The sequence below is a fragment of the Triticum urartu genome, chromosome 5, assembly GCF_003073215.2.
Source record: "Triticum urartu cultivar G1812 chromosome 5, Tu2.1, whole genome shotgun sequence".
NCBI classification, from domain to species: Eukaryota; Viridiplantae; Streptophyta; class Magnoliopsida; order Poales; family Poaceae; genus Triticum; species Triticum urartu.
In genome coordinates, this window is record NC_053026.1 from 209,748,938 (window position 1) to 209,769,727 (window position 20,790).

Consider the following 20,790-nt stretch of genomic DNA (forward strand, 5'->3'; position numbering starts at 1 on the left):
ATGATCGTACTTGAGCATTGGGTGTAGCTAATATGCGAGTGTGTTTCATGAATGGATCAATTGTTGGGGATATAACTATTGGGTATGACCCACCAAGGAGGGGTCGGGTTATACCGTTCGTGGCTTGTTATCACAAAGCCCATGAAGATGGTGGTTCACGAAGCAGGCTTATTAGAGGCCCAAAACTCAAAGGCAGCTTAAGGCCCGGAGGTGTAAACCGCCATATATGTATGACTTGTAGTATAAGGCATGTGTAATTAGTCACCGAGCTGGACACGTTGATGTATGAGCTGACCGGGACTCTGTAAGCCGCTGGGCGTCAACCTGAGTATATAAAGGGACGACCCAATGGCGGTTCAGGACAAGAAACAAGAGAGATCGAAAGCTAGGTTAAGCGTATTCGCTCCCTGGTAATTGAAACCCAAGCAATACCACCTCAACTGGATTAGGCTTTTACCTTCATAGCAAGGGGCCGAACCAGTATAAACCCCTGTGTCCTTTGTCCCCTTTAACCCCTTTAAGCTAACCTAGTTGCAATGGCTCCACGACTAAGTCCTTTCGCTAGGACATCTGCCGTGACAATTCCACGACAGTTGGCGCCCATCGTGGGGCCAGCGACGGTGGTTTCGAGTTCTTGAAGGGCAGCTCCGAAGGGATCAAGGGATACACTGTTGGCCAGATGACCAAGAGTCATCGTGGCAAGCTCTACATCGACGATGCAAACTGGGGCACCGAGGCCGGCTATGGCACCCCGGCTCAGAGAAACCGAAACGCCTCGTATTCCAGCCCAGAGATCGAGGAGAAGTCTCTGGAATACGGCACTGCTTGACATAGAACAAATCAGCTCTTATTACAAGAATAACACTACAAGGTTTGATGTTACAAAGAAGCACATCAGCATGGCGACACTACGCCTGCGATACTACTCTTGCTCTATGATGGTAGCGAAACAACTCATAGCAGTGAAACAATGATGAAGGTGGTGAACTCCACTCCGTAGGGACTCTGGCTAGGACACGATCTAGCTCGCACGCACGGCAACCATCGACAAGCAATCAAGCAATCATGGCATCACCTGCAATCTGGCATGGCACACCAGGTCAGTACATTGAATGTACTTGCAAGCTCACAACAACCATAAACATCAAGGCAAGACAATAACATAGCATTTAACAGGTTAATTAAATTAACAACTATTATGATGAAACAACTACTAAGCATGGTATGAAACTGATACAATACTAATAAATCACCATCTCAGATCTCCATAACCATATAACTCTTGGCTAACCGGCCAAGCAATATACCATCTCGATCACCTCGTGATCAAAACCAAACGGTTATCATTCCGGCGATCACAACCATGACCAACACCTGATCTGAAATGGTGATCTTTCTGGCGATCACTACCACGACCAACACTTGCTCTCAAACGTCATCCTTCCGGCGATCACTACCATGACCAACACTTGGTCTCCAACATCATCATCAACATCCTGCCAATTTGTACTACTCAACATATCAACATATAAATCACCTATAAGTCATTCCGTCATGTGAGTGTTGATCGAACGGTGTGACCTAGTACTAAACCATGCCCATGACCGAGGACGCGACTATCGATAGTTTTAAATACACTCTGCAGAGGTAGTGCACTGTACCCACACCATGGAACCCATGGCCTCGCACTCCCATTCGGGTGGACTAACGGCGTTCCGATAGAACCGATCTACTGCCATGACACTCTCCCAGCCACTCTGACTCACTCCCCACTGGGCTAGTCCTGGGTGGCCCCGTGTCTACCAAAGACACAACGACCACCGTCGTGGCCAAAAAAATAAACCGTCCCAAACGGGGACACGTGCACATAACAACAACAACGGGCACACAAGGTTATGTCTGCTTATCGGGCCAGGGTACCGCACGCCCATAACCTTCCCTTGTTGGAGGCACCGGCGAGAGGCATGACAATAGACCGCATTAGGGCCTTCCCATAAAGGCAAATGTGGTTGCACTGGAGAAAGCCCGGTTCGATGGCACCTAACCAACTTAATGACAGAATTTATCCCCAAAATATAATAGTAATGACTGATACTCCGATATCATCTATCTACCTATAATCCAAGTCATAGCAATATCCAACAAATAATCCAAAGCTGAATATCGTCTCTCCAAAATACTCAGAGGACAGCATAACACTACTATGATGAATCCAAGAATGATAAGGCTACTACTCAAATATCAAGAACTAACTATCCAACTATGATCACAACAAGCATCATCACCAACATCATACTCCAAAACATAATATCATCTAGCATCATGATGAAACAAACACTAGCCACTAATAATCCAAAGGCAACATGATATCCAAAGTAATACTCCAAAGCATAATACCATCATGAACATAATCATAATAGCCACTAAGAATCCAAAGGCAACATGTCATCCAAAGTAATACTCCAAAGCATAATACCATCATGAACATAATCATAATAGCCACTAAGAATCCAAAGGCAACATGTCATCCACATAATCATCAAAATATAAGTCCTAGAACTCCAAGCAATATCATGGCAACATCTAGATCAAAACCATACTTGAGAAATGCCATGAACAAATCATACATAGCTAATTCAATATTTGAACAAGTTCAAATAACATAAACCATGTCACTGCATTGCAATCATGCTAATGGAGGGTGTGGCTTGCCTGGGGTGGAAGAAATCACCGGGAAAAAGTGCGAGAAGCTCGCGGAAAGAATCGCCGGAAAACGTACTCTCTCGGAGGGGCTGAATAAGGGCATGGGCATAATGGTCATTTTTAGAATTTCAAAACATGGTGAAAATGATTCCATTAGAACAGGCTCGACAAAACGAAGAAGTGGGCTTTGGAATCACCTGATTTGGAGCTACGGGTAAAAAGATATGAATGCTTTTCTGTCAGGGACCTATTTGTAAAGAAAGCATCACAAACTGGCCCTCGGCTGGAAAAACAGAACGCGCCTCTCTAGGAGTACGCTTTCTATGAAGTGAAAACGTATCCCAGGCTGAAGTAGAAGAAGAATACGTCTTCGGGTAGCAAAGACGTATTCCAGTGGAATACATCTCCACTTATCCACGCTGGCAAGCACGGGGCCGGGGCTGGCTCACTGACGCGCGGGGCCCGCGGGTGGTGGAGCCCGCCGAGCCAGGTCAACGCCTTTAACCTCTCGCGTCGGCGTTCGGTCGCGGCAGAGGAGGATCCCGGCGGGGCTCGTCGACGATTCCGACCGCCTCCCGTGGCGCTCGGCTCACCGACGTGCTTGGGGGACCAAGCCACATCGTCTGGTCGGCCTCCTGGTTGCTGAAGACGATGGGAGCGGGAGTAGCTTTGACCGTAGCGGACGGACACATCGCGTGGCGACGGGCACAACTCCCTGGTGCGCTGGAGGATGAGGGAAACAGCAGGGAAGGGTCGCCGGAGGTAGATAGGGGCTCTGGTGGGGGAGGGATACAAGGAGGAGGAGGGTTTTGAGCGAATTTAACTGGGACAGAGCGATGGCCATGGCGGCGAGGGGGAGGGAATGAGAGCTCCTCGAGCTCGCTTGGGTGGTCGGGGAGGCTTCTGGGAGTGAGGGGAGGCGATGGAGTGCTCGGGAGGCCGCGGGGTGGTCTTATATAGCCACGGGGCGAGGAGGCCGAGCTGGCGTCGCCGCGGACGCGTGGCCGGCGCCGCGGACGCGTGCCCACGCGCATGAGCTCGGAGGCAGGAGACGAGGGAGGCACAGTGGAGGCTCTCACGGGGCAGAGGCGGCCAAGGGAGAACGCGGGGGATGACGACGGCGACGAACCGAGCCAAGACGCCACTATTCGCCCATGGATGCACGACGGCTTGCATCGGTGAGGAAGCGGACGGAGGGGGAGAGGGGTCCAGGAGAACGGCGAAGACAAGAGGAAGCTAGGGGACATGCCCGTGCTCGCTGAGACGACGAACGGGAGCGGTGCCAAAGCACAAACCGTGCTCTGGACACGCCACAACGCACAGAGCGCGTAAATGTGCATGCCAGCTGTGCGGTCACCACATGCACTGGCATGTAGCAGGGAGAGGGGCTTGACCATGTTGTCTAGTGCGTAGTTCACCCAGTGGAGGTCTCAACTATGGTGGTAGATCAGTGAAAAGTGACATGGTTAAATGGTAGTCACCACCTGAAGTTTACTGTAGTAAACTTGACCGAGCACTGCTGATCAACAGGAAGGAGTTTGGAAGCAAAGGAGTTGTCTGTGAGGTTTAGGTAAAGAAGGACTTTCACCCTGGTAACTTTGAGAAGATTAAGGCCAAGATTTAATGTAGTTGCTTAACAACCACATAAACTGGTCCAGAAATGAGATTTGGATGATGCACTCACATGGTGATGCCACTTGAGATCAAATTTGGCATGTATTAATGATTTGGCCAGCCAAAGGTGCTGTAAAAATTTCATACCAATTGGTTTTACCAAAATGGTACTTCCTTCACAGCTATTCCCTCTGTCCAAAAACTTGCAAACATTCTAGAGCAATATTGGTTAGATGAATTGATCCCAAATTTGGTGGAGAGAAGTTATTTGGGTAGGATAATGCTCTGGTAAATTTTCAGGAAAAATGAAGCAATATAAAACATACTTGCTTCACAACCTGGAAATATTGGCAGAATCAAAGATTTGATGTTGTGCTCACATAGATAAAGGGATGGAGCTGAAATTTGTAGAAGTGAGATAATATGAGCACAAGAAGAGGCCTGCAAAATTTCAGCTCATTTGGATAACCCTAGCTAGCAGTTCCTTCACAAAGGCTTCCCTCAGACAGGAACTTTGAAAAATCACTGAGGAAGTTTAGCTAGGAAAATATAGTTGAATTTTGGCACAGGGCTATTATTTGGACAGGAGAAGATTTCCAAAAAGTTTGGAGTCAAATGGTCAAAGATAAGTAGCACTTGCTTCACAATGTGCCATTTAGGATAGAATAGGAAATGAATTTATTGAGCATGATGGGAAATATGGCCAATCAAATATTTTGCTACATTTGAGGAAGATATGACCCAATCAATTTATAAGAATTATTTGGGGATTTTATGATGGGCAAAAATATAGGTTGCTTCACAACTTAGGGCAGATAGGATTATTCCTTTAATAGAAAAAGGAATATTTCCTAGAAAAAGATTTTAGGGTTTGGTCAAGGTGTGAAGTGACATGATCTTGGAAAGGTTTTTAGGGTGATGAGCCACTTGGGAGAGGAAATGAAGATGATTTCCGAGGTGACAAGGCCATAGAACCACTCCAAAAAGAAAAACAGAGCAAAAACCAATAAATCAAAAAGAAAAAGATAAGGGACAAAATCCAGGCTGTTACAACTCTTACCCCCTTAAAGAAATCTCGTCCTCGAGATTTAGTTGCTCTGGGAATAAGTATGACTTGAGGATACAGTTTCCAGCTCGGGTATCCTTTTTCCTTAATTTATTGTTCCCCCAAGAATTTCATACGATTTTCTTCCCTTGCTCTGGGGTGGTTTGCTTTGAATAAATGCAAGCCTTCTAGTTTCAATAAATGCTGAGGATTAATCATGGCCATCTTCCAACGGGATCTGACTGCTCATAGGTGGCACTGATTTATCTTGATTTATTTCCTTTGGCTCGAGCGTGAGATATGCACCAATGATCTGACTGCCTTTTGTCAGGAGCAATATAATGGTGGATGGAGTTATCGCTGTGTCATACCTCAAATATTTACATCTTGAGACTGGCCCGATAGGGGCTGGCGAACAATTGCTTTTTCTTGACATCCTGACCATGTACTTGATTTCCTCAGTGAGTATACCGGGTCTGAGCTGATTGTTTGGCTTTTGACTTTCTCATTTTGTCGGTATATCCAATTGGATTTTCCATATTAACCATTCCCAGCGGGTCAGCAGGGTATAAAATCCTTGTAAATCAAAATAGGCTACTGAGAGTATGCCTTTGTGGATCCATATGGAATTATGGCCTCCAACTGACTTGGGGTATCTGGACCCTGATGGTCGTGCAAAATCATCATACCTTTGTTGTTGGTCTCACCTTTTAACGGTCATGATTTTGTTTGTCAGGATACCTTGCTGAAATAACTTGGCCATGCCTGTCCTTGATTCTTCATATGACCATGGGTGTGATTAATATTTTTGACATTATTCCTTGTGCTTGTTTTTTTGACCTGTGTCCACACATATATGACACATACTCGGGGTTTGTAGCTGTACGGAGCTCATTGCTGAGGCCAATCATACAAGAAGGTGACAAGAGTTCATATATCACCTTGTCAGTTGCAGGAATAATTACCTTGATGACCATTGTCAACACTGTCGATCCTTTTAATTCATGAGATGTATCTCCGCTTATCTTCCTTTGCATGATTCATGAGGTTGTTGGATCCGTACCTTCCTTAGGTATATCTGTTGGATCCTTGTCGTACCTCGTATGAATGATTGATATGACTGGTGATGCATGCTCAACATATGTGTAAGAATCATATGCAACCGAACCCTTGATCCTTGAGGTAGGCATATGTTTTGACTGCATTGTATCTCTGACAAAATTATTGCAAATCTGATCCTTGCACTTCAGAGAAAAGCCATTCATGCAGCTTGCCGAGGAAGGCTCGTTAGCTTCTGCTCGAAGCCTTTGTCTGGGTAGCGTGCAAAAGAAGCCTCGATAGCTTACACACGAAGCTTTACATGATTATTGTGTAGGAGAAGCCGGGTTTCCATACTTGAGAAGCTTCTCCCCGGTTTGCTTGTTGAGAAAAAATCATTTCCGTCTGTCAGAAGCTTTTACTAAGGTATCTTGCTGTGTAAGACCGGTTATCGTGGGCCGAAAATTGTTCACAAATCATGCTGAGGAAAAAGTGAGGAGCCTTGCCTCATAAATTTCTTCCGATAGCATGTGGAATAATTCTGGGTTTCTTATATCCAAAACTTCATACTGATATGCAGACTGAAATCTACACACATGCCCATAATATTTTGTGGCTGATTATTTGCATGAGAAAATTCGTTTGACCGTCTTCCTTGAGCATATCACATTCTGACTTTATTTCGGATGATAATATATTTCAAGCATCATGCCTTGCTGAGCCAAAATTTAGTATATGCTCCATACCTTTGACTGAAAATATACCGTGGATCTTGTGCCTGACTTGTCTTGCTGCTGACTTGACTATTACTGCTGTGAGTATTTTGTACTGATGTAGACTTGAGTTATCAGTACTGTTGTGAGGAGTGCACACTAATGCAAAATTGATTATCAGCCTCAAGATCAGATATTCCCCATTTCACTGCAGTCGGCTGAGAATTCCATTCTGTTTAGCTGAGCTTCCAAATAAACTCCTTGTTGATTCTTCGGGTCTAGTGTCGGTTGATGAGCAACTCTTTATAGCGGAGAAATAATGTAACACCGGGGCCCAAAAGAAAGAAGCAAAAGAAAACTCAACTAAACAAAAGCACACAACAACAATCAATTCACACAGAATCAATGTCACATATTACTGCTAGTCACACAATATGCATGCCTACTTAAGCACACTAATATCGTGGGATCTCCGGTTCTATGATCTAGCATGTTGTGACGATGTGCACGAGGACGAATAAATGTGTGGAAGAATTGGTGTAAACACCGGTACACCAAGTGCTAGCTTAGCCAGGTAGCAAACTGGACTAGCTTGGAGGCGAGGACATACTTGGTAACCATGTAGCGGGACACAAATGTCGTTGCCACATTATTATCAAGCGGACGGAATATATCCGTACTCATCCAAGAAATAAGGATAGCGGGGAAACTGAGTCTGTTGGCATTGCCCTTTCTTGATGACTAAGACCGTTAAGGGTTGCCAACACGACAAGAAAAAGGACGATCCAGGGTAGAAGCATGTCTACCACCGAAACAAAATGGGGCTGAAGGAAGGAATTTGGCGCGATACCTGAGCATCATTTTTGCAAACCGTGTTAGGATCACTTGGCATCACTCCGCTGGGAGAGAAATGACACCAAACACCGAAGAACGAGCAAGAAAAGAAAACTAGAGAAAGGCAAAGGCTGAGCTGTAGTGGATCCAAATCGATGCCATCTACACTCACCAGATAAATTGTCAGTAGCAAAATAATAAGGCTATATGCATGTTGTGCAACAAACAAATGCAACAACCATATGAAATAAACAAGCCAAACTCTATACTACCAATTTCTACCGCTCGCGCTGACTAGGGCGTCCTACAGCCAGACCTGCTCTGATACCAAGCCTATGGCACCCCGGCTCAGAGAAACCGAAACGCCCCGTATTCTAGCCCATAGATCGAGGAGAAGTCTCTGTAATATGGCACTGCTTGACATAGAACAAATCAACTCTTATTACAAGAATAATACTACAAGGTCTGATGTTACAAAGAAGCACATCAGCATGGCGACACTACGCCTGCGATACTACTCTTGCTCTATGCTGGCAACGAAACAACTCGTAGCAGCGGAATACTTCTAGCGGCGGAACAGCGATCAAGCTGGTGAACTCCACTCCGCAGGGACTCTAGCTAGGACACGATCTAGCTTGCACGCACGGCAACCATTGACAAGAAATCAAGCAATCATGGCATCACCTGCAATCTGGCATGACACGCCAGGTCAGTACATTGAATGTACTTGCAAGCTGACAACAACCATAAACATCAAGGCAAGACAATAACATAGCATTTAATAGGTTAATTAAATTAACAACTATTATGATGAAGCAACTACTAAGCATGGTATGAAACTGATACAATACTAATAGATCACCATCTCAGATCTCCATAACCATATCACTCTTGGCTAACCGGCCAAGCAATATACCATCTCGATTACCTCGTGATCAAAACCAAATGGTGATCATTCCGGCGATCACAACCATGACCAACACTTGGTCTCAAACGGTGATCTTTCCGGTGATCACTACCACGACAAACACTTGGTCTCAAACGTCATCCTTCTGGTGATCACTACCATGACCAACACTTGGTCTCCGACATCATCATCAACATCCTGCTAATCTGTACTTCTCAACATATCAACATATAAATCACCTATAAGTCATTCTATCATGTGAGTGTTGATCGAACGGTGTGACCTAGTACGAACCCATGCCCATGATCGAGGACGCGGCTATCGATAGTTTTAAATACACTCTGCAGAGGTAGCGCACTGTACCCACACCACGGAACCCATGGCCTCGCACTCCCATTCGGGTGGACCAACGGCGTTGCGACAAAACCGATCTAGTGCCATGACACTCTCCTGGCCACTCCGACTCACTCCGCACTGGGCTAGACCTGGGTGGCCCCGTGTCTACCAAAGACACAACGACCACCGTCGTGGCCAAAACAATAAACCTTCTCAAACGGGGACACGTGCACATAACAACAACAACGGGCACACGAGGTTATGTCTGCTTACCGGGCCAAGGTACCGCACACCCATAACCTTCCCTCATTGGAGGCACCGGAGGGAGGCATGACAGTAGACAGCATTAGGGCCTTCCCATAAAGGCAAATGTGGTTGCACTGGAGAAAGCTCGGTTCGGTGGCACCTGACCAACTTAATGACGGAATTTATCCCCTGAAATATAATAGTAATGACTGTTACTCTGATATCATCTATCTACCTATAATCCAAGTCATAGCAATATCCAAAAAATAATCCAAAGATGAATATCCTGTCTCCAAAATACTCAGAGGACAGCATAACACTACTATGATGAATCCAAGAATGATAAGGCTACTACTCAAATATCAAGAACTAACTATCCAACTATGATCCACAGCAAGCATCATCTCCAACATCATACTCCAAAACATAATATCATCTAGCATCATGATCAAACTAACACTAGCCACTAATAATCCAAAGGCAACATCATATCCAAAGTAATACTCCAAAGCATAATACCATAATGAACATAATCATAATAGCCACTAAGAATCCAAATGCAACATGTCATCCAAAGTAATACTCCAAAGCATAATACCATCATGAACATAATCATAATAGCCACTAAGAATCCAAAGGCAACATGTCATCCACATAATCATCAAAATATAAGTCCTAGAACTCCAAGCAATATCATGGCAACATCTAGATCAAAACCATACTTGAGAAATGCCATGAACAAATCATACATAGCTAATGCAGTATTTAAACAAGTTCAAATAACTTCAACCATGTCACTGCATTGCAATCATGCTAATGGGGGGTGTGGCTTGCCTGGGGTGGAAGAAATCACCGGGAAAAAGTGCGAGAAGCTCGAAGAATGAATCACCGGAAAACGTACTCCCTCGGAGGGGCTGAATAAGGGCAAGGGCATAATGGTCATTTTTAGAATGTCAAAACATGATGGAAATGATTCCATTGGAACGGGCTCGACGAAACGAAGAAGTGGGCTTTGGAATTACCTGATTTGGAGCTACGGGTAAAAATATATGAATGTTTTTCTGCCAGGGACCTATCTATAAAGAAATCATCACAAACAGGCCCTCAGCTGGAAAAACAGAACGCGCCTCTATGGGAGTACGCTTTCTCTGAAGTGAAAACGTATCCCAGACTGAAGTAGAAGAAGAATGCGCCTTCGGGAAGCAAAGACATATTCAAGTGGAATACGTCTCCACTTATCCACGCTGGCAAGCACGGGGCCGGGGCTGGCTCACTGACGCGCGGGGCCCGCGGGTGGTGGAGCCCGCCTAGCCAGGTGAGCGCCTTCAACCTCTCGCGCCGGCGTTCGGTCGCGACAGAGGAGGATCCCGACGGATCTTGTCGGCGATTCCAGCCGCCTCCCGCGGCGCTCGGCACACCGATGTGCTCGGGGGATCGAGTCGTGTAGTCTGGTCAGCCTCCCGGTTGCTAACGATGACGGGAGCGGGAGCAACTTCGACCACAGCAGACGGCCACGTCGCGTGGCGACGGGCACAACTCCCTAGTGCGTCGGAGGATGAGGGAAACAACAGGGAAGGGTCGCCGGATGTAGATAGGGGCTCTGGTGGGGGAAGGATACAAGGAGGAGGAGGGCTTTGAGCGAATTTAGCCGGGACAGAGCGATGGCCGTGGCGGTGAGGGGGAGGGAATGAGAGCTCCTCGAGCTCGCTTGGGTGGCCGGGGAGGCTTCTAGAAGTGAGGGGGAGGCGATGGAGTGCTCGGGAGGCCGCAGGGTGGTCTTATATAGTCGCGGGGCGAGGAGGTCAAGTTGGCGTCACCGTGGACGCGTGGCTGGCACCGCGGACGCGTGCCCACGTGCATGAGCTCGGAGTCAGGCGTTGAGGGAGGCACAGTGGAGGCTCTCACGAGGCAGAGGCGGCCAAGGGAGCACGGGGGGATGACAACGGCGATGAACCGAGCCAAGACGCCACTGTTCGCCCGTGGACGCGCGACGGCATGCGTCAGTGAGGAAGCGGATGAAGGGGGGGAGGGGTCCAGGAGAACGGCGACGATGAGAGGAAACTAGGGGACATGCCCGTGCTCGCTGAGACGACGAAAGGGAGCAGTACCAAAACACAAACGGTGCTCTAGACACGCCACAATGCACAGAGCGCGTAAATGTGCATGCCAGCTGCGTGGTCACCACATGCACTGACATCTATTGGGGAGAGGGGCTTTACCATGTTGTCTAGTGCGTAGTTCACCTAGTGGAGGTCTCAACTACAGTGGTAGATCAGTGAAAAGTGACATGGTTAAATGGTAGTCACCACCTGAAGTTTACTGCAGTAAACTTGACCGAGCACTGCTGATCAACAGGGAGTTTGGAAGCAAAGGAGTTGTCTGTGAGGTTTAGGTAAAGAAGGACTTTCACCCTGGTAACTTTGAGAAGATTAAGGCCAAGATTTAATGTAGTTGCTTAACAACCACATAAACTGGTCCAGAAATGTGATTTGGATGATGCACTCACATGGTGATGCCACTTGAGTTTAAATTTGGCAAGTCTTAATGATTTGGCGAGACAAAGGTGCTGTAAAAATTTCATACCAATTGGTTTTACCAAAATGGTACTTCCTTCACAGCTATTCCCTCTGTCCAGAAAGTTGCAAAAATTCTAGAGCAATATTGGTTAGAGGAATTGATCCCAAATTTGGTGGAGAGAAGTTATTTAGGTAGGAGAGTGCTCTGATAAATTTTCAGGCAAAATGAAGCAATATAAAACATACTTGCTTCACAACCTGAAAATATTGGCAGAATCAAAGATTTGATGTTGTGCTCACATAGATCAAGGGATGGAGCTGAAATTTGTAGCAGTGAGATAATATGAGCACAAGAAGAGGCCTGCAAAATTTCAACTCATTTGGATAACCCTAGCTAGCACTTCCTTCACAAAGGCTTCCCTCAGACAGGAACTTTGAAAAATCACTGAGGAAGTTTGGCTAGGCAAATAAAGTTGAATTTTAGCACATGGCACTTATTTGGACATGAGAAGATGTCCGAAAAGTTTTGGGTCAAATGGGCAAAGATAAATAGCACTTGCTTCACAATGTGCCATTTAGGACAGAATAGGAAATGAATTTATTGAGCATGATGGGAACTATGGCCAACAAAATATTTTGCCATATTTGAGGAAGATATGACCTAGAAAATTTATAAGAATTATTTGGGGATTTTTGGATGGGCAAATATATAGGTTGCTTCACAACCTAGGGCACATAGGATTATTCCTTTAATAGAAAAAGGAATATTTCTTAGAAAAAGATTTTAGGGTTTGGTCAAGGAATGAAGTGACATGATCTTGGAAAGGTTTTTAGGGTGATGAGCCACTTGGGAGAGGAAATGAAGATGATTTCCTAGGTGACAAGGCCACATAACCACTCCAAAAAGAGAAACACAGCAAAAACAATAAATCGTAAAGAAAAAGAAAAGGGCCAAAATCCAGGCTGTTACACTGGCTCAATCGAGTATGGTTACCAGGTCCCCTTCGGCAGAATCCACGTCTTCATGGGCAAGATCGGCGAACCGGGCCCTGAGCCGGACATCTGCACCGACATCATCGAGACAGCTCAGCGTGCACAGCCTGCTCGAGTTTAACACGCCATGAAGGGTGCCTTTGTTGGTTTTATCCATGGGGTGGAAATTAAGGATGGATCTGTATCCGGCAGTGAGACGGCCATCTATTCTGATGGTGGGTCGTCCACAGGCGAGACCAACTCATTGTATCAACTTCAAGACGGCCGACTTGGGGGCTATTCCGATGGTGATAGTATTTCGGATCCCCGTGAGCCGCCGAATAAAGTTACAGTTTTCATGGCTGGTACACAACCGGTGCTTGGTTCATCAACCGCCACGGCCATGACCTCTAGCTCAATGGCCGCGGTGGCAGCTGGTGCTGGTGGCTCTGCACGCCCGCCGGCTCAAGTTCTCACCGAGTTGTTGGAGGCACTGGCAACTTTGATGGGGGTGGAGGTAATCTCGGACAACCAAGATCAACATAAGGTGGAAGTGGCTAAGTTGCGAGATGAGATTGATCAAGCTAAGGAAGACTTGGCGGCTGAGAACACCACGATGGCTGCAGAACGGGCCGTTTTGGACGCACAGGCGCAGTGAATCCAAGCCGACTCCTTCCGGCTCACGTTGGATCAGAATGCTTCAAATGAGGTCATGAGAAGGAGACACTAGAGTCATCTACCCCGGTTTATGAGCCAAGAAACCTCTTTAACACGCCTAGAGCAGGGACCAGTGACCTGCCGGTGGTAAACCAGACGGCTGAAGCGCCTGGGGGTGGAGCGCCGGTTCAGCCACGAGTGATGGGCTCTCCACATGTGAACAATACCCCGCCTCAGCATGTTTTGACGCCGCCATGTCATTATTCCAACCGTTTGGCCAATATGATTGCTGCAGCAACACGATTGGCGGCTCTGCCGGTCGAAGGCGAGTCTCCGACGGCGGTCGAAACGCGGAGGGCCAGAGAACTTCGCCAGATAGCATTGGAGCAGCAAGCGGCTTATTATTATAGTCATGAGCGCATTCACCCAACCCCTCGTCCAAGCCGGAGTTATAGTAGGCACATTGACTCATCAACGATTTTCATGTACTGAACAGCGCCGTAACCAGCCCCGTGGACATGACCCGGCGCGCAATGATGCCAATGCCCAGGCTCTGGTGGATCAGGGCAGGACACATCGGGAGGCTGAGCTGGCGGCTCAGCAAGTGGCTCACCGATAGTGTTCAGTTTACCCGACAACCTCAGTGGAAATATGCGTGACCTCTAAGACCTTGGTTGTGCCCTGTTTAGTGTCGGCTCTACATAATGAGCGTTTGCCCAAGGACTTCAAGGGTCCTCGCAAGGTGCCTAATTACATAGCAGATCAACCTCCTAAAGCTTGGGTTGAAAGTTATGAGATGGCCATGGAGATGCTGGATGTTAGTGAGGCTGCGTGTGCTAAGTATTTCACCATTATGTTAGAAGGGCCGGCTCTACTTGGTTGAAGGGACTGCCCACCAATTCCATCAGGTCGTGGGCGGAGCTGAAGGCCCGGTTTATTCAAAACTTTAAGGATATGTGCAAGCAGCCTATGTCGATCGTGGATTTGGTGTCTTGTGTCCAAGGTGAAGGCGAGTTAACAACCAACTAGGTGCGCCGAGTTTCAACTATCATACACTCGTCAGATAATATCAACGTCGGCTTAGCAGTTTTAATGTTGGAGAAAAATTGTTGTTTCCTCCCTCTTAAACAGAAGGTTGGGCGACTTAAGCGCCATTGCGGTGACATGGGGGAGCTCATGGCAGCCCTTGTCAAGTATGCCGACTCTGATAATACCAAGGACCCCGAGTCTGATGAAGAAAAGACGGGAAAGGGAAAGAAGGGTAGCGGCATGAAGGGACAACAGTATAACCCGACCAGTCAGGGTGGTAATAGTAAGCGCAGAGCTGATGAAAATTTATACTTCGTGGCCAACACTGGTGTGCGGAATAATAACCAGCGTCGCAAGGGGAGGACGGCTCACTCTGGAGGGGGAGAACTCGACCTCGAGGCAATAATGAATCAGCCGTGTCCGAGGCATGTGACACAGGAGAGGCCATCTAAACATTTGTGGAAAGATTGTTTTATCATGAAGGAGTCCAAGAATTCCCATCTTTTCCAGAATAACCATGGCCCGAATGGCGGCTCAGGATCCGGTTCTCATGGTCCGTGTCATGGAGGCGGCGGTTCAAATTTCGGTTTTCAAGGCCAAGGCAATCAGGGTGGTTACAATCAACAGAATAATCAGGGGAATCAACAGCAATCTGGTTATCAAACCCGAAGCAATTGAATAGTGGGCAGTACCACGTTTTCACCACGAGTTTATGTAAGCGGGATCAGAAGCTCCATAAAAGGGCAGTGAACGCCGTTGAGCCGGCGGTGCCCCGTTACTTGTGATGGTCTGAACACCCTATTCTCTGGATCCGTGAGGATCACCCGCCCCGTGTTGATAATCTGGGTCATTTGGCGCTGGTGGTGGCAACTCAGGTTGGAGGATACAAGTTCACTAAGGTACTCATGGATGGAGGCAGCATCGTTAATATCCTTTATTATGAAACTTTTCACCGCATGGGATTGACAGACAAAAATCTTAAGCCGTCGAACACAGTTTTTCACGGTGTGGTGCGTGGTAAATCGGCATATCCAGTGGGTGAAATATCTTTGGAGGTTGCCTTTGGAGATGAGTACGATTCCAGATCTGAGACGTTGACCTTTGAAGTGGTTAAGATCAAAAGCCCTTATCATGCTGTGTTTGGGTGGCCAGCTTATGTTAAATTCATGGCAAGGCCTTGTTATTTTTATTTGCAGCTGAAGATGCCGGGTCACAAGGGCACCATCAATGTGCATGGGAGTCGCAAGATAGCCTTGGAGTGTGAAGAAGGCGACGCTGCTTATGCTGAGTCTGTCTGCGCCACAAAGGAGCTGAAATTTTATAAACATAATGTTAACCCGGCAGATATGACGTCCTTCAAGAAGCCAACCATAGAGCATGATCCGTTATTTAAGTTTAAGTCGGCATACGACACTAAGATAGTTGACTTTGTTCCTGGCGACTCATCTAAGCAGTTCAGCATCAGTGCTAATCTGGATCCGAAGTAGGAAAGCGTGCTCATCAAGTTCATCCAAGAGAACCGGGACATCTTTGCATGGAAGCCTTCAGATATGCCAGGTGTCCCGAGGGAACTTGCTGAGCACACTCTCAATATTGATCCAAAGTTTAAACCGGTCAAGCAATTCCTTCGCCGTTTCAGTGAAGAGAGGCATAGGGCTATTGGTGAGGAGGTAGCCCGGCTCTTGGCGGCTGGGTTCATTGTCAAAGTTTTTCATCCTGAGTGGTTGGCTAACCCGGTGCTGGTGTTTAAGAAAAACGGCACCTGACACATGTGTGTGGATTATACGGACTTAAACAAGGCTTGTCCGGCTGATCCCTTTGGTCTCCCCCGTATTGATCAGATTATTGATGCTACGACGGGTTGTGAGCGTCTGAGTTTCTTGGATACTTATTCTGGCTATCATCAGATTAAGATGGCAGTTAAGGACTAGGAGAAGACAACCTTTATTACTCCCTTGAAGCCTTCTATTATGTATCGATGCCTTTTGGGCTCAAGAGTGCCCAGGCAACTTACCAGCGATGTGTGCAAAATTGCCTCCATGACCAAATTGGGCGCAATGTTCATGCTTATGTGGATGATATTGTGGTGAAGTCCAGGAAGAAAGAGACCCTGATAGTGATTTAAAAGAAACCTTTGACATCTCCGGGTCTACAAGATGATGCTTAACCCGACCAAGTGTATCTTTGGTGTGCTAGCAGGCAGGCTTGTTTTCTGGTTTCGAAAAGGGGTATTGAAGCTAACCCGGAGAAGATCAAGGCTATCACCTCTTTGGCTAAGCCGGCGTGTATCAATGATGTTCAATGTTTGGCGGGTCGTATTACGGCCTTAAGCCGGTTGGGTGAGAAGGCTATCCCTCTGTACTAGATGATGAAGAAGACAAATCACTTTGTTTGGAGTGATGCTCTAATCAGGCGTTTAAGGCCTTGAAGACACAGTTGGCTGAGCCGCCGGTTCTTGCTGCTCCCATTGATAAGGAGCCTTTGTTGTTACATGTGGCCACCAATAGTCGGGCTGTCAGTGTAGCAATTGTGGTAGAAAGGAAGGAATCAGGCAAGGAGCATCCGGTTCAGCGGCTGGTTTACTACATCAGTGAGGTACTTATCGAGTCCAAGCAGAGGTATCCACATTGGCAGAAGCTTGTATATGGGGTATTCATGGCTAGCTGGAAGCTCAAGCAGTACTTTCTGGGTCATCCCATCACTCTGGTTAGTTCTGCCCCTCTAGGGGATATTATTCAAAACAGAGAAGCCACAGGTCGGGTAGCCAAGTGGGCTATTGAACTTGGACCCCATGGTTTGAAGTATATGCCTCGCACAACCATCAAGTCTCAAGCACTTGTGGATTTTATCAATGATTGGACAGAGTTGCAGATTCCTGAGGAGAAGCCGGATAGCACGTATTGGACTATTCACTTTGACGGATCTAGGCAGTTGGAGGGCTCGGGGGCTGGAGTTGTCTTGACTTCCCCATGATCTGATAAATTTTCTTACGTTCTCTGATTGATGTTCCCTTATACTAACAATGCAGCTGAGTATGAGGCCTTGCTTCATGCTCTTCGGATGGCCAAAGAGACGAACTTAAGCCGGTGAGGTGTTTTGGCGACTCAGATCTGGTGGCTCAGCAAGTTTCCGGTACTTGGGATTCTAAGGATCCACTCATGGCGGCTTATCGCTGAGAGGTTGATGCTATCGCTGGCCATTTCAAAGGTTATCAAGTGGAACATGTTGATCGCAGGAAAAATGAGGCGGCTGATGCTTTGAGCTGGTTAGGGTCTCAGCGTAAGCCGGTGCCACCTAACACTTTCCTGGATATTCTGCATAAACCTTCAGTCAAATTACCTATAGAGAAGGATTTAGCTATTCCTGACCCGGAAGCGCAACTGGTAGCGGCTCTTCATGTTATTCCTGATTGGATAGTTCCATGCTTGGCTTATATGACCGGGGCGAGTTACCTGAGGATGAAACTTTGGCCAGGCAGATAACCCGGCGGTCTAAGTCAATGACTATTGTCAATGGAGAGTTGCATCATCGCAGTGTCATAGGGGCGTTTTAACGTTGTGTTTCTCCTGAAGAAGGCTGTGAGATTCTACGAGAGATTCATGAAGGAGATTGTGGTCATCATGCCGGCTCTAAGTCTCTCATAGCCAAGGCTTTCCGCGATGGGTTTTATTGGCTGACGGCTCATGCTAATGCTGAGGATTTAGTCAGTAAATGTGATGGTTGTCAGAAATTTGCACGATGAGCTCATGTGCTGGCTCAAGAATTGAGGATGATTCCAATTGCTTGGCCATTTGTAGTGTGGAGGCTTGATATGGTTGGGCCTTTCAAAAGGTCTAAGGACAAAAAGACTCACCTCTTGGTGGCAGTTGACAAGTTTACAAAGTGGGTTGAAGCAGAGCCGGTTAGTAAGTGTGACGCAACGACGGTTGTTCAATTCATCAAAAAGGTGATCTTTCGGTTTGTTTTTCCCCATAACATCATAACTGATAATGGCACTAATCTGTCCAAGGGTGCTATGAAAGAGTTTTGCCAGCGAGAACATATTCAACTTGATGTATCATCAGTGGCTCACCCCCAGTCCAATGGTCAAGCTGAAAGAGCTAATCAAGAGATTCTGCGAGGCACCAAGCCCCGGCTTATGGTCCCTTTGAAAAGGATGCCGGGTTGTTGGGTGGAGGAGTTACCCTCAGTGTTATGGAGTATCAATACTACCCCAACAGATCTACGGGTTACACACCTTTCTTCATGGTTTACGGAGCAGAGGCGGTTCTCCCTAGTGACATCCGTCACGATTCGCCCCGTGTGGCGGCCTATGTGGAAACTAATAATGAAAAAGCACGTCAGGACGCACTTGACCTATTGGATGAGGAGCGTGACCTTGCGGCGGCTCGTTCGGCGATTTACCAGCAAGGCCTACGCCGTTATCATAGCCCCCGGGTTAAAACCAGAACCTTTCAAGAAGGCGACTTGGTGCTCCGGCTTATCCAGGATCAGACTGATATAGATAAACTATCCCCACCTTGGGAAGGGCCTTTTGTGGTCAGCAAGAATCTGAACAATAGGTCATACTATCTTATTGATGTTCGAGACCACAAGGACTCACACACATCGGAGGAGGAGACCCGTTGGACGTGGAACATCTCTCATCTTCGGCCTTACTATACTTGAGCCACCGGCTCTTATAATGTACATATTTTGACGATGTATATATGATGACCCATAAGTATAGGGGATCTATCGTAGTCCTTTCAATAAGTAAGAGTGTTGAACCCAATGAGGAGAAGAAGGAAATGACAAGTAGTTTTCAGTAAGGTATTCTCTACAAGCACTGAAATTATCGGTAATAGATAGTTTTGTGATAAGGTAATCCGTAACGGGTAACAAGTAACAAAAGTAAACTGTCGGCGTTCTGGGAACGGGGGTCCCCAGACTTGCCTGCCTGCGGCCTGCGGCGTGGCTCAAAGGGGGGCCCATTGCGGCCCATCTTCACCAACACAAACCCAAGACCCTCGCGAGGGGCCAGGTCTCGCGGGACGGACGACGCGGAGCTTCCTCAGGCACGGCCTCGTCAGGCTGGCTCACGAGGAGGCGGAGAGATCAAGGCGGGGTACCTCACGAGGTGCCCGTGACGCAAGCCATGACGACCGAAGGCGCCAGGCGGGTGCCAGCCCGCGCAGTGTCCTCCTTTCCTCTTTGGTGCAAAGGGGGCAAGCGCAGCCACGGAGTACCGAGGCATCAGGCAAAGGTTGCCATTTCGGTGCAACGAGACCAAGACCAGAGGACTACGAGATGGAGGTCACCGTGGAGCCCAAGACGGCGTCATCACCTGAGCTTTGCGCAGGCGAAGACTACTTTTGTCAGGGTATTACACCACAACGGTGGCCCGAACCAGTATAAACCCTGTGTCTCTTGTGTTGTTCTTTCCTTAGTTTAGATCCTAGCAAGGTGGAGGGGTGCAGGTAGGTAGGAGGCGAAATCTCCGTGCGCACCCGAGTGTTCGAACCTCAAGGGTCTGCCGGAACCCGAAATCCGACATTTGGCGCGCCAGGTAGGGGTGCACCGGAGTTTTCTCTTCCGCCACCGCCACGGCCCGCCTCGCGATGGGTAGCGCGTCGCCCGCTCCGGCCGCCGGCGCCAGCGCGGGGGCCAGGGGGCTCCGAGCCCTGGCCCCAGCCCGGTAACGGGCACGGTGGCCGGACAAGCTCAAGCTAACGACGCCGCCGCGCTACGGCGGCACGACAGATCCGATGGCCTTCTTGCTGGCGAGCGAGGAGGCCCTCCTCGAAGCCGGAGGTGACGATAGGGTCATGGCCAACTGGCTCCCCATGGCCCTCACCGGCGCCCCGCGCACATGGCTGCTCCACCCGCCGGCAGCCTCTATGGCTTCTCGGGAAGAGCCCCGCAACCTCTTCCCCGCCCATCGTGCTGCACCAACACCCCCGGTCGTCGCGGCCCTCTTGGGCGGCTCGCAGGCGCCGCCTACAAGTCACCACGTCCAGCCGTTCATCCGCCGGGTCAGCGCCGCTTCCACGCGGCAGGGGGCTCCCCTGGACCGGGCGGCGCCCGAGACCGGCCTGACCTTCAGCTCGGAGGATCACCCCTCCAACTCGGCCTGCTCGGGTGCGCTCCCCATGCTGTGCACCCCCACCATCTGCCAGGTGGCCGTCACCAGAACCCTCA